At 36.6% G+C, this 5,865-nt stretch overlaps 1 non-coding gene across 1 annotated transcript; it reads left to right on the forward strand.

The window, feature by feature from the left end:
- Nucleotides 1–2,290: 2,290 nt before the first annotated feature.
- Nucleotides 2,291–2,396, forward strand: LOC121215822 (small nucleolar RNA R71). Its single transcript, XR_005911793.1, has one exon. It is a non-coding gene; the product is annotated as a small nucleolar RNA R71 (small nucleolar RNA).
- Nucleotides 2,397–5,865: the final 3,469 nt, after the last annotated feature.

Genomic DNA, 5,865 nt, shown 5'->3' on the forward strand with positions numbered 1-5,865 from the left:
TAAGAGTGTTTTACATTAAAAACTAATATTTCTAGGCGGTAAAAAGTCGGATAAAACTTTAGTGTAATAAACCATGTTGTGCAATCGAGTTGGGTCAACCCTATAGCAAGTTGTAGCGATGTCGCAACACAGGGGTTCCGTGTCATGACATCTCTGGCAGTTTACCATTTTCACGACATTGGGGTTCGATGTCGCGAACACACTCTGGTGTTTTAGGTTCCTGGGTATATTGGCTTCAATGTTGTGACACATAAAATCTATGTCGCAACATCAAAATAATTTCCTTAATTCCGTCAAATCGTCCTTTGGTGTTGCTACATGGGGCTACCGTGTTGTGACATTGGCTCTACTTTCACTCAAAATTCCACTTTCTAAAGTGTTACGATTTCTATAAAAACATAAAATTAATAAAACTTAAAACCTGAACTAAACAGTTAATTAATTATATAATAGTTTAAAAAAATTAAAATTCAATTCAAAAAATTTAAGTTTTGTTGTTGGATTCCTCCGACACTATTATTAATTCACAGATGGACGATTCTTTAGTTCTATTAGTATTAGTCCATCGTTTGTTGTGTCACTCCACCTTTACTAACTAGTCCCTTTCCTTAAACCTATTTTTTCAACCTGCACACATTAAAGGAAATACGTCCCTTGACTTGGGATTATCAGAAATAGATAATTTATTACAATGCTCTCCTGACTTCCTTCTACTTTTCTCGCTTAGCTGGTGACCACACTTAAAAGTTTTAGTCTCACCATTGATTTTAATGGTTAATTCATTTTTCTCTAAATCAATAGTAGACCTAGAAGTAGCTAAGAAAGGTTTACCCAGTAGGACGAGTATTTCTTGATCTTCATCAAAATCTAGAACCACAAAGTCTGTCGAGATGATAAAGCTGCGTACTTTGACTAAGTACTCCTTTCAGGTGTACTGAGTATCTGTTAGCGGACTGTAGTGTTATCTGGGTATGTTTTAGGTCCCTTAACCCAAGTTTATCAAAAATAGATAGAGGCATTAAATTAATACTAGCCCCTAGGTCACATAGAGCTCTATTAAAATGAATGCTTCCTATCTCTATGGGAATAGTAAAACTTCCCATGTCTTTTAATTTTTGGGGAACCTAACTCGAGATAATATCACTACAGGAAGTGCGCATACTAACTTTTCACCTATTTTAACTTTCCTACGCCTGGACATAATTTCCTTTAAAAACTTGGCAAACTTAGGAACTTTCTTAATTAATTTAATCAAGGGTAGGTTAACATTTAAAGTTTTGAACAAGTTCAAAAAACTTACAAACTCATCTTCATCCCGCTTTTTCTTTTTCCTCTAGTCTTGAAAGGAATGGTATTCTTACAATCGTAAAATCCTTGGTTGTTTCCATCTCTAGCTCAACTATTGGCACAACTACTTCCTCTAGTTTCAGTTCGTTTTCAAATTCGAGGGGCCTTTCTTGAAGACCATCAGTATTCTCCATATTTACCTCTTGAGTTGGGTTTTCTGGGCTACTCAGTACTTTACCCGATTGGAGCGCTATTGCTTTCACGTGCTTCTTCCCTTCTCTACGAAGGCTATTTTCCGTATTGTTAGGAATACCTGTGCCCATTTATCTTTTGATGTCCCCCATAATGCTCATCAATTGGCTCATTTGATCTGCATGTTTAGTCAATGTTCTAGTTGAGTTGGTGAAGACTGCACCTGCTTCACATTCATTCTCATTGGCTGCATGTCCCCTTCAAATCTATCCAAACATTGACTATATATAGTATCATCACTTGGGTTGGCCCTATCCTAATGTTTCTACAAATAAGGAGGTTGATAGTTAGTGCTTTTAGCTTGATTCGTGCTATTACCTCATCATTGGTTTCCTCCCATTCTCATGTTAAGGTGATTTCTCCATCCGGGATTCTATGTATTTGAATATGGATTTCCACCATATTTCCGATATAGTTCACATCCTTGGTAGGATTATTAATATAGTGGAAGAGTGTTTTGTCTCCTCCATAGATATCTGGTGCACCCTTCTCAGCCTCTTTTCAGTTGATTCTGTCAAATAACTGTTGATATCTATCATCTTCATGGACAACCTTTATCATAAATGGTCCTTGGCCAATCATAATGCGTTCAGTTGGCCACTGGCAGAAGTTCATTTCCATACTTTCTATTAATTCATATGCATCTTTGTATGTTTTATTCATCAAGGCCCCTCCTACTGCTCCATCTAATCTGGTCCTTGAATGCGCATCCAACCCGTTGTAAAAAGTTTGCAATCATATCCACTTAGGTATTCCTTGGTGTGGGCTCTTCTGAATCAACATCTTGAAATACTCACATGCTTCATGAAGGCTTTCTCCTTCTAACTACTTCAACATTGAAATTTCCCTTCTTAGCTAGATCGTTTTGCTGATGGGGAAGAAATTTTGTAGGAACTTTCCTGTGAGTTCATCCCATGTCATGATCGATCCTGGTGCCTATAGATCTACCCAAGAAAAGGCGTTATCAATTAATGAAAAGGGGAACAAACGAAGACAAATAGCATCATCAATGACCTTATTGTATTTCAAGGTATCACAAAGTTGGATGATCTGTTTTAAATGATGACTCGAACCTCTGTCATTGTTCTACGAAACTACAAATTGTTCTGGTTCATGGCTGGCTTAATCTCGAAATTATTGGCCGTGATAGTTGGCCTCGTTATGCTCCCTTGAACCATATATAGATTTTGTAGTGAATATTCTTTTAGAGTCCTCTTATTACGCACCATGTTTAGATTTTCCGGTAGCAGTGGTGGTGGTGGTAAGTTTGGTGGGTTAGTGTTGGCTTCATTAAATAGTGGATTTTTAAGAGGTACATTTCCCAGAGTAGGTGGTGGGTTCTGCATCTATTTCTGCCGTTGTTGTCGATGATTCCTTCGGATAATTCTTTCTAGATTTGTGTTTGACTATATAGGTGTTCCCCTACTAAGAGTTATACACTAAACCCAAAAAAGATAAGACTAGTAGAAAACAATAAAATTAAATTAGTAACTATAACCTAAAATTTTCCTAATTATTCTATAATTATGCAAAAATTAAAACAAATATAGTGGTGTTGCCTCTCAAGCAACGACGACAACAACTTGACGGCCTCCGGACATACCAACATCCAGAGTAGAAATCCTACACAAAAGATGTGGAAAAATGGTATCTGCAACTATACGGGTAAGGTTGTAATATAGTTACACCAAAGTAGGTGAGTACTCCGAGGATCGTTTCCAAGGGAGGTGAGTACTAAATTAATTCTAACTTACACATAAATATATCTAATTAATACTCTAGTCGGGTTATAGTACAAATTATTAAAAGAAGGGTTTCTGGATAAATGATAATAAAATAATAAGAAAATAAATAAACAAGAATAAAAAACAAGAAATCAAATAAGAGAATATATATCAAATCTGGACATGGGTTATTAGCTCGATTTGGTAAATGTGATTAATTATCATCTCGGGTTTTCTTGTTCAATCAACTATTTAATACCGCAACAGGATCTTTTGATACGTCCACTAAAATATTGAGTCAACAACAACTACTTATCTTCCGACCTCATAGTTTAGATCGGTTCAAGGTTAAGGTATTTACAGATATGCCATATCAATTTTTGGTTAATTCCCACCTTGATGACTTCCTAGGGTTGTCAGGCCTAGGATTTAGGTTCTTCCTTTCTTAAGCAGCCGATCTATTGAGAAATCACTTCAAAATAATTAATTATTCATACTTCCCCTCACTAATCCCCCACAAGAGGATTAGTTTCTCATGGATCTAGTAAACCGTATAAACTTGAATGAAAGAATGAACATGAAGAAAAAATTCAAGAGTAATAGTTTAGAAGAAGCCTAATTGTATTGACTTTAAACAAAAAATCCTCACAAAGTTTGAGAATAATTTTAGAATCTGATTTCTTCTCGAAAGCAAATAACAAGAATGGAAATAAAGTTTAAACCCTAAAAGAAAAGAAAGCCTAAATCCTAAAACTAAAGAGAAAATTATACAAAGGAACAAGGTGTCCATAACATGTGTTAGCTGTGTCCATTTATGGACTTAGAATGGTCATTGACCTTAACCCTAGGTCAATTGACGTTCTCAAGCTTAAATTTGGATTAGAATGGTCATTGACCTTAACCCTAGGTCAATTGACGTTCTCGAGCTTAAATTTGGATTGTGCAAACCAAATTGCCCCTAGCTCTTATTAATTTCTCATAAAGAGGTGATGTCGCAACAAACCATGCTTGTGTCATGACATCGAGGGTAGTATACTCAACTTCAGGGTGTCTTCAAGGGTATGTCACGATATCATCAGGCTGTGTCGCGACATTGAAAGCTGTATTGGGCTTCTTCAGTTCTGATCCCTATGTTACAACATCTAACGCTCCGTGTTGCAATCTAGAGACCATTATTGAGTTAATATGCCTTCTAATGATCTCCTGTCCCTTCACAAAATGTATTAGCTCACCTTTAGTCCTCAATTAGCCCCTAAGGTCAATAAAAGAATCAAATAACACATTTTATTACACTTAACTAAACTTGCTGAAAAGTAATTAAAACATAAATAAAATTCTTATGTTCAAGCTCTAAAAGTGCGAAAACTAGTTTAATCTACTACATTGAATTACGACAGTTCAGCTGCAGAAAAGAGACAAGATTATCGAACTGTACAAAGTGTGAACCCTAACAATTGGAAAACTGGTACCAGTGAACCCCTTAATAATTTTTGATACATGGAATTAGGAGAGACCCTACGAGACGTTTTCGTAGAATCTAAACACATAGGGGTCGTTCACGAAGTCCTGCCCTATTTAAGGAAATTTACCCTACGAAAGACTTAGGCTACGTGAGCTAAGCAAGGATACGAACCTCGATGTCAGATAGTTAAACTGTTCTATTTCGTGGGGTATATTGTTTGGCAAAACTTAGGGATCACATGTTCTTAATTCCTTTCATCAAATATATATATCTTTAGGGAAAGAGTAGTTAAGTTCTTGCAAGTGATGCAGGTTTACATGTTACTGCTGCTGTGTACCATGAAGTAACCGAAGTATGTTCGTGAGCTAGTGTTTTCTTAAAACTAAACATGTTTTATGTTTTAACTTACAGCGTGTTGAAGGTTAGGCTCAAAGGGAGAGTCACTTGGTGGCTAATGCAGCATTCTATAGCTCGGGACCGGTAACCGGACCGGGTGTGGGGTGTTACAAAGTCAATACTATCAAATAGTAATTAAGTCATCCATCACAAAAATCAACAACCCCTGACCACGTTTACTTCTGATCAACCATGTAATGCATATGAGAGGATATCATTTACCCACATACCAACATTCGGTTCCTTATCTATGAATTCCACTGTTGTGAATGGTGCTACATACTGCAGAAGTTGTACACCCAACATACCAACATTCGGTTCCTTATCTATTTGAACTCATGCTTTTACTTACATCAAGGTGTATGTGTCAAGCATACTTAGTCTGCCATCCACTCAGGATTTAGGCATGCCACACTATGAATGTAACACCCCTAACCCGTATCCGTCGTTGGAATAGGGTTACGGAGCCTTACCGTATAAATGTAACATAAAAACATACATTTCAAACATTAATATAACATAACATAATCCATTCATATACATGCATATTGTCCCTTATTCGAGCCCTCGAGGCCCTAGAAATACGTTAGAAACAACTCAGGACTAAATTAGAATCATTTGAAAAGTTCAGGAAAAAGTTAGAAAAATTAAATTGTATGGGTCACACAGTCGTATGGGTAGGCCCTGTGACTCACACAGCTGAGACACACACCCGTGTCTCAGGCTGTGTAACAATTGAAATAG

Source organism: Gossypium hirsutum, chromosome D03 (assembly GCF_007990345.1).
Source record: "Gossypium hirsutum isolate 1008001.06 chromosome D03, Gossypium_hirsutum_v2.1, whole genome shotgun sequence".
Lineage (NCBI taxonomy): Eukaryota > Viridiplantae > Streptophyta > Magnoliopsida > Malvales > Malvaceae > Gossypium > Gossypium hirsutum.